Below are 9,613 nucleotides of genomic sequence, written 5' to 3'. Positions count from 1 at the left end.
GGCCGGTATTCTACACTTTGTTTAAGACCGGTTGAGTCTGGATGCTGATAACGACCCTTGCCTTTGGCTCCGGTCAGTATCATCATCCAGACTCCAAGCCGGTGTTGAACAGTGTTTAATATCGACCAACAAGCACACACATTTATTCCCTCATTGAAAAGATTACGATTTCAACTCGAGTCTTTTCTAGTTGAGTCTCAATGACAACTTAAATAATGGAGATATTAAACGCACAAGTGCAAGTCTCACATAATGTTATTTCACTCTTAGGGCCACTGGACATAACATACTAGTAGTACATACGTTACAGAATTCATATATTACATGTACATGCACTCTGTGAAAAGCAAGTCACAATGTGCAACATAAATTGTACCAGACAATAATTCAAACAATCACTCGTTCATTTTTAAAAAGCACATTGTTTGTACTCAGAACCTCTATCTTGACCGAAGAAAATAGACTTAAAACAACTAAATTACTGAACATAATCACAGCATCCATGCATGGGAAGTAGGATAATTTGTACAAAATATAACCATACATTGTTACAATAAACCAAATCTATTCTCACAAAAACATGTGTACATTCATTAGTTTACAGTTTTCGCAGTTAGCAAAAGAATAACTTGGACTACTTTATTGCAACAATTGCAGTTTCTGTAGGACCATGTCAAATAAATAAAGCTACCAGCATAACTGAAATAAAGAATTCAACAAACGCTCCGCCCCCCCCCCCCCCATTTTCCCATTTCTTGTCTTAGGTCCTTTAGTATCAATGTTGACTTTTTCCATCTCAAATGTCTGAAAGCTCAGTTATTAATTCATAAATTGCACAATTTTGTAAAAGTAAATGAATATACATAAACAAGTAAAACCATACAATATTTAAACCTTTTTTTTACATTTTGCATAGCAGAAATGATTTCTTTTAAACATAATTTACTGAAACCATTTCCCTATGTGATCACTTTTTTATATAATAAACATCATTTGAAATATATTGTCCAACACAATTAAACTAATAAAGACTTTAAGTATATCGTTTAAACAGGAGGCCTTTTTTTTTTATACAAACCAACATATTTGTCAATATGATTGATGTGTATAGCTAACCTACATTCCACCTGTATTTCTGATTAATGAAATTAATAACAAAAAAGTGATCATTTTATGATCTTTATATTTATCTTAAATGTTTGTGGCAAAGTTGCAAATCACAAGCTAGCAAAGTAAATATCAAACCCTACATCATGTGCCATATACGAAAACCAAACTATAACAGCACAGAAACTAGACACAACTTATCTCTGGATAGCTATACACAATAGGATACAAGCAAAACAATTCTAGCTTTCTCACTCAAAAAGTGCTGGACTTTAGCCCCTTCTTAAAAATATATACGTATATATATCATGGATATTAATGTCCTAAAGAAAAATCTACCTATACTATATTCTGAGTTGTTGAAAAAGTTGGGTTCAATGTGTTAATAACAGTGGTTCAACAGCAAAACTGAATGCGCTTAATACCACATTTTGACTGTTTACCGAGACACAAATGAACAATAGGATGGAAGCTTCCAAGAAGTTACATAAGTTAAATATGAACCAGAGTACGTGGATGTGCAGAAACCATGTCAGATGTTGACAATCATGCCGCATCAATCAAGCATGCAGGGACTTGTCTTGTTTTCCTTAAACTTTGCAAAAGCAAGAGAAGAAAACAACGCCCTTACTTGTTCATTGTTATAGTCATAAAGCAATGTGATTGGTCAGGTCAATGACAAAAATGTTTCAGATGTCACTGGGCATATGGAAGATGTTCATATAAAGCTAGAATAAATGCAGTAAGCAAAGCTTTGTCTTGCATAGATCAATGTGCACCTCCACATTCTCATGAGTCACACTTCATATGCCTTCTAGCAGTGTTGCAGTACTCATACTCATACTCCAGTACATTTCGTACTCATGGAAATGTACTTGACTACACCACTGCCTTTTAAGTACAATGTATGCTAATATTGACTGCAATGAGTGGTACAATCAAACGATACCATTGCAAGGTGATCCATACCATATTGTAAGTATATTCTCAAGGAAGAGTGGAGGGAAAATATAGCACTCCACGGATCACTAAGTGAAACTCTTTTTACTGTACCACACGTTAGAACAGTCAATATTTACTTTGTATAAACACCTCACCTACAGATACACCGGACAGCTGATTATATACTCCTAATGCAAGACAATATTTATTCAATTTGTGTGTACTGAAATTCACTTGTTATTGCACTTCTGCAATCTTCCCCTTGACAAAATGTTCACACTGGTGTTGCGCTATCAAGAAATGGTCTGCAAGAGCACCCACATCAACACAGACCTCCAGTTGCAGTGATGTAGTTCTTTAGTTGCTGTGCTTTTAGCACTTTGGGTCATGGACTAGTCTTTTGGACAATAGGCGGTAGTACAGTAACAACAAGTGAAGCTTAAAGCATTATTCATACTTGCATAGGTTTGTCTGGGAAGCAAAAGCAGCTACCCTGCACACACGGCACACGCATGAGGCACGTAAACCAGTCAGTGCTACCAGGACAGAAGTACCCCATAATTAGCTCTGAAACCCTGAGCTATGCAACAATTGCACATGCAAGTCGGGTTGCTAGTGGTACCACACTGCAACCTTCAAGAATGACAGTATATACGCATTTCATGGGAGGGATGTTCCATGGAATTCCAATGAATTTCTTCCAATGGAACTAACGAATTATGTATGGGTGTAACAGAACAAATACAACATGGTTCATTTCGGGTAAGTAGTGTATTACTTGTCCACGTTAGGAGGTATGGTAGTCCACATCAGCCCACCTTGGCACCAGTGATTTCACACTACCTCCTCTCACTCAGTGTAACTTGCCACTACTATTTCTCTGATCATGTTGCAATTTGTACAATACCATCAGCTGACACAATCTATGGGTGAGATGTTTAAGAGACTGGGCTCATGAAGAGCCAGTGCACATGCCTGAGGCTTAATGGCTTGTTACACCAGCGTGGAATTGACCACATCATGAGTCCGAGGTGTCGATATTGCCTGCGGTGCTGAAGGTCTAAGGTAGGTTGGGTGACTTTGTTGCGTCGTGTGCTGAAGACTGAACTGACGGGGTTGCTGCCGGTGCGGTTCTTTCTGGGGAGGGGCATTAATTGTGGCGTTGATTTCCAGGGTCTGTGTACAGGCAGAAATGCAAAGAAAATTATTGTTAAAAAGATTACTTTTTGTTCCAAAATTTCATATTGCAATTCTCAGGCAATTGGGCATGTTTCCAAGTGCATAAACAAAACCTGGAAATGTACATGTACATGCATTTTAATAGCATTCAGGTAAAATGCAACAACATTTTCCACATGAAATCCTCTGTATTACAAAAATACATGACCAATGCACAAACACAAAAACACGTATTTCAAGAAGCAATTAGGAAGAAACTACATTACTGCCATAGAGCTACACTGAATTACTAGAGTGCTGACTCGATGTACAAAGTGATGGCTGATGGGCGCATCCATGTTTGTGCACAAACCTATGGAAAACTCAAACTTTTGTACGGCTATTTGTATCTGCGTTTGTATTCCATACAGGTGTGCTATCAAAGCCGATACACTCAAACTGAAATGCACAGTAAATTGAGTGTTTCATTTGCTCTGCGAAAATGTGTGCGCATATCTGCTGCAGCTGATTTTTGCCGTGACGTTTTTTAACCGTCATAATGCGCTTAACTTGCTTGCGTACATGTATGTAGCACTTGCACGTTGCATTTAGAGTACACTTTCAAAATGCAATCCATCTAATTTCATTATGTTCTACAAACACGAACGTGAATTCAAAATGGCTGTGAGCAAGATGGTATAAAGTATCTCCATCCCAAGCTGGAGATATGATCCCAATTTCAGACCAAAGACCCAGGCAGGGGTAGCTTCCACCGCCGGTGACACAAGTTGCACCTCCCCCTTACCCCCCCCCCCACCCCTTCCCTCCCCGATAGACGTCACACGGAAAAAAGGTTACAGTTACTTAACAAAAACTTCGATGAAAACCGGCGTCTTCTCTCTTCGCAGCATTCAAAAGCTCCCTGTGGCAGAAAAAAGAGCAAGTATACATTGTAAATTCAATATCCCAATTTTCTGACATCACGTCCTGTCATCAAACCTCCAATACATTTCCATTTTATCAACAAGTACTGTATGTCCAACTTGCCATCTCAAACTCCAAAGATATACCCCAAGGTCTACCTCCACGTTAAAATCCAGCAAGCCCATTCAAATGCAAGGAAGCGCATCAAAACAGAGACGTTTTGCAAGGAGAAACATTACTCATTTACCTGTGGGAGATGAATGCTGCACTTGGACGACCTTACTTCTGTGCCCTTCATCTTCAATCTGCACACACAGAAAAGAGAAAACTGGGAAGAAACAAAAAGTGTTAGTGAAATGTCAAAACTCTGCATCTTTGAACATTCAACGAAGACGAACGGAACTGAAACAAGGGGTGAACACAGTGGGCCCGGACAAATAGGGAGACGAAACAGACAGACATGAACAGAACGCAACAAAACAGCCGGCAACCCACCACACACACTTTCACAACGGTCGTCCTGGGGCTAAGACCTGCAAAGAGGACATATCTCCATCCCAAGCTGGAGATATGATCCCAATTTCAGACCAAAGACCCAGGCAGGGGTAGCTTCCACCGCCGGTGACACAAGTTTCACCTCCCCCTTACCCCCCCCCCCTTCCCTCCCCGATAGACGTCACACGGAAAAAAGGTTACAGTTACTTAACAAAAACTTCGATGAAAACCGGCGTCTTCTCTCTTCGCAGCATTCAAAAGCTCCCTGTGGCAGAAAAAAAGAGCAAGTATACATTGTAAATTCAATATCCAATTTTCTGACATCACGTCCTGTCATCAAACCTCCAATACATTTCCATTTTATCAACAAGTACTGTATGTCCAACTTGCCATCTCAAACTCCAAAGATATACCCCAAGGTCTACCTCCACGTTAAAATCCAGCAAGCCCATTCAAATGCAAGGAAGCGCATCAAAACAGAGACGTTTTGCAAGGAGAAACATTACTCATTTACCTGTGGGAGATGAATGCTGCACTTGGACGACCTTACTTCTGTGCCCTTCATCTTCAATCTGCACACACAGAAAAGAGAAAACTGGGAAGAAACAAAAAGTGTTAGTGAAATGTCAAAACTCTGCATCTTTGAACATTCAACGAAGACGAACGGAACTGAAACAAGGGGTGAACACAGTGGGCCCGGACAAATAGGGAGACGAAACAGACAGACATGAACAGAACGCAACAAAACAGCCGGCAACCCACCACACACACTTTCACAACGGTCGTCCTGGGGCTAAGACCTGCAAAGAGGACATATCTCCATCCCAAGCTGGAGATATGATCCCAATTTCAGACCAAAGACCCAGGCAGGGGTAGCTTCCACCGCCGGTGACACAAGTTTCACCTCCCCCTTACCCCCCCCCTTCCCTCCCCGATAGACGTCACACGGAAAAAAGGTTACAGTTACTTAACAAAAACTTCGATGAAAACCGGCGTCTTCTCTCTTCGCAGCATTCAAAAGCTCCCTGTGGCAGAAAAAAAGAGCAAGTATACATTGTAAATTCAATATCCCAATTTTCTGACATCACGTCCTGTCATCAAACCTCCAATACATTTCCATTTTATCAACAAGTACTGTATGTCCAACTTGCCATCTCAAACTCCAAAGATATACCCCAAGGTCTACCTCCACGTTAAAATCCAGCAAGCCCATTCAAATGCAAGGAAGCGCATCAAAACAGAGACGTTTTGCAAGGAGAAACATTACTCATTTACCTGTGGGAGATGAATGCTGCACTTGGACGACCTTACTTCTGTGCCCTTCATCTTCAATCTGCACACACAGAAAAGAGAAAACTGGGAAGAAACAAAAAGTGTTAGTGAAATGTCAAAACTCTGCATCTTTGAACATTCAACGAAGACGAACGGAACTGAAACAAGGGGTGAACACAGTGGGCCCGGACAAATAGGGAGACGAAACAGACAGACATGAACAGAACGCAACAAAACAGCCGGCAACCCACCACACACACTTTCACAACGGTCGTCCTGGGGCTAAGACCTGCAAAGAGGACATATCTCCATCCCAAGCTGGAGATATGATCCCAATTTCAGACCAAAGACCCAGGCAGGGGTAGCTTCCACCGCCGGTGACACAAGTTTCACCTCCCCCTTACCCCCCCCCCCTTCCCTCCCCGATAGACGTCACACGGAAAAAAGGTTACAGTTACTTAACAAAAACTTCGATGAAAACCGGCGTCTTCTCTCTTCGCAGCATTCAAAAGCTCCCTGTGGCAGAAAAAAAGAGCAAGTATACATTGTAAATTCAATATCCAATTTTCTGACATCACGTCCTGTCATCAAACCTCCAATACATTTCCATTTTATCAACAAGTACTGTATGTCCAACTTGCCATCTCAAACTCCAAAGATATACCCCAAGGTCTACCTCCACGTTAAAATCCAGCAAGCCCATTCAAATGCAAGGAAGCGCATCAAAACAGAGACGTTTTGCAAGGAGAAACATTACTCATTTACCTGTGGGAGATGAATGCTGCACTTGGACGACCTTACTTCTGTGCCCTTCATCTTCAATCTGCACACACAGAAAAGAGAAAACTGGGAAGAAACAAAAAGTGTTAGTGAAATGTCAAAACTCTGCATCTTTGAACATTCAACGAAGACGAACGGAACTGAAACAAGGGGTGAACACAGTGGGCCCGGACAAATAGGGAGACGAAACAGACAGACATGAACAGAACGCAACAAAACAGCCGGCAACCCACCACACACACTTTCACAACGGTCGTCCTGGGGCTAAGACCTGCAAAGAGGACATATCTCCATCCCAAGCTGGAGATATGATCCCAATTTCAGACCAAAGACCCAGGCAGGGGTAGCTTCCACCGCCGGTGACACAAGTTTCACCTCCCCCTTACCCCCCCCCTTCCCTCCCCGATAGACGTCACACGGAAAAAAGGTTACAGTTACTTAACAAAAACTTCGATGAAAACCGGCGTCTTCTCTCTTCGCAGCATTCAAAAGCTCCCTGTGGCAGAAAAAAAGAGCAAGTATACATTGTAAATTCAATATCCCAATTTTCTGACATCACGTCCTGTCATCAAACCTCCAATACATTTCCATTTTATCAACAAGTACTGTATGTCCAACTTGCCATCTCAAACTCCAAAGATATACCCCAAGGTCTACCTCCACGTTAAAATCCAGCAAGCCCATTCAAATGCAAGGAAGCGCATCAAAACAGAGACGTTTTGCAAGGAGAAACATTACTCATTTACCTGTGGGAGATGAATGCTGCACTTGGACGACCTTACTTCTGTGCCCTTCATCTTCAATCTGCACACACAGAAAAGAGAAAACTGGGAAGAAACAAAAAGTGTTAGTGAAATGTCAAAACTCTGCATCTTTGAACATTCAACGAAGACGAACGGAACTGAAACAAGGGGTGAACACAGTGGGCCCGGACAAATAGGGAGACGAAACAGACAGACATGAACAGAACGCAACAAAACAGCCGGCAACCCACCACACACACTTTCACAACGGTCGTCCTGGGGCTAAGACCTGCAAAGAGGACATATCTCCATCCCAAGCTGGAGATATGATCCCAATTTCAGACCAAAGACCCAGGCAGGGGTAGCTTCCACCGCCGGTGACACAAGTTTCACCTCCCCCTTACCCCCCCCCCTTCCCTCCCCGATAGACGTCACACGGAAAAAAGGTTACAGTTACTTAACAAAAACTTCGATGAAAACCGGCGTCTTCTCTCTTCGCAGCATTCAAAAGCTCCCTGTGGCAGAAAAAAAGAGCAAGTATACATTGTAAATTCAATATCCCAATTTTCTGACATCACGTCCTGTCATCAAACCTCCAATACATTTCCATTTTATCAACAAGTACTGTATGTCCAACTTGCCATCTCAAACTCCAAAGATATACCCCAAGGTCTACCTCCACGTTAAAATCCAGCAAGCCCATTCAAATGCAAGGAAGCGCATCAAAACAGAGACGTTTTGCAAGGAGAAACATTACTCATTTACCTGTGGGAGATGAATGCTGCACTTGGACGACCTTACTTCTGTGCCCTTCATCTTCAATCTGCACACACAGAAAAGAGAAAACTGGGAAGAAACAAAAAGTGTTAGTGAAATGTCAAAACTCTGCATCTTTGAACATTCAACGAAGACGAACGGAACTGAAACAAGGGGTGAACACAGTGGGCCCGGACAAATAGGGAGACGAAACAGACAGACATGAACAGAACGCAACAAAACAGCCGGCAACCCACCACACACACTTTCACAACGGTCGTCCTGGGGCTAAGACCTGCAAAGAGGACATATCTCCATCCCAAGCTGGAGATATGATCCCAATTTCAGACCAAAGACCCAGGCAGGGGTAGCTTCCACCGCCGGTGACACAAGTTTCACCTCCCCCTTACCCCCCCCCCTTCCCTCCCCGATAGACGTCACACGGAAAAAAGGTTACAGTTACTTAACAAAAACTTCGATGAAAACCGGCGTCTTCTCTCTTCGCAGCATTCAAAAGCTCCCTGTGGCAGAAAAAAAGAGCAAGTATACATTGTAAATTCAATATCCCAATTTTCTGACATCACGTCCTGTCATCAAACCTCCAATACATTTCCATTTTATCAACAAGTACTGTATGTCCAACTTGCCATCTCAAACTCCAAAGATATACCCCAAGGTCTACCTCCACGTTAAAATCCAGCAAGCCCATTCAAATGCAAGGAAGCGCATCAAAACAGAGACGTTTTGCAAGGAGAAACATTACTCATTTACCTGTGGGAGATGAATGCTGCACTTGGACGACCTTACTTCTGTGCCCTTCATCTTCAATCTGCACACACAGAAAAGAGAAAACTGGGAAGAAACAAAAAGTGTTAGTGAAATGTCAAAACTCTGCATCTTTGAACATTCAACGAAGACGAACGGAACTGAAACAAGGGGTGAACACAGTGGGCCCGGACAAATAGGGAGACGAAACAGACAGACATGAACAGAACGCAACAAAACAGCCGGCAACCCACCACACACACTTTCACAACGGTCGTCCTGGGGCTAAGACCTGCAAAGAGGACATATCTCCATCCCAAGCTGGAGATATGATCCCAATTTCAGACCAAAGACCCAGGCAGGGGTAGCTTCCACCGCCGGTGACACAAGTTTCACCTCCCCCTTACCCCCCCCCTTCCCTCCCCGATAGACGTCACACGGAAAAAAGGTTACAGTTACTTAACAAAAACTTCGATGAAAACCGGCGTCTTCTCTCTTCGCAGCATTCAAAAGCTCCCTGTGGCAGAAAAAAAGAGCAAGTATACATTGTAAATTCAATATCCCAATTTTCTGACATCACGTCCTGTCATCAAACCTCCAATACATTTCCATTTTATCAACAAGTACTGTATGTCCAACTTGCCATCTCAAACTCCAAAGATATACCCCAA

General features: G+C 42.4%; 1 long non-coding RNA gene across 2 annotated transcripts; it reads right to left on the bottom strand.

The window, feature by feature from the left end:
- Nucleotides 1–237: 237 nt before the first annotated feature.
- On the bottom strand, nt 238–5,652 carry LOC119721850. 2 transcript variants are annotated; one of them, XR_005270317.1, is made up of 2 exons: nt 5,594–5,652; nt 238–3,225 (listed from the first exon to the last, which is right to left on the bottom strand). It is a non-coding gene; the product is annotated as an uncharacterized LOC119721850 (long non-coding RNA). The 2 variants fall into 2 exon arrangements; XR_005270318.1 differs by lacking the exon at nt 5,594–5,652 and adding an exon at nt 4,834–4,885.
- Nucleotides 5,653–9,613: the final 3,961 nt, after the last annotated feature.

Source organism: Patiria miniata, unplaced genomic scaffold (assembly GCF_015706575.1).
Source record: "Patiria miniata isolate m_02_andy unplaced genomic scaffold, ASM1570657v1 HiC_scaffold_14, whole genome shotgun sequence".
NCBI classification, from domain to species: domain Eukaryota; kingdom Metazoa; phylum Echinodermata; class Asteroidea; order Valvatida; family Asterinidae; genus Patiria; species Patiria miniata.
This window is presented reverse-complemented; position numbering and strand designations above follow the sequence as displayed.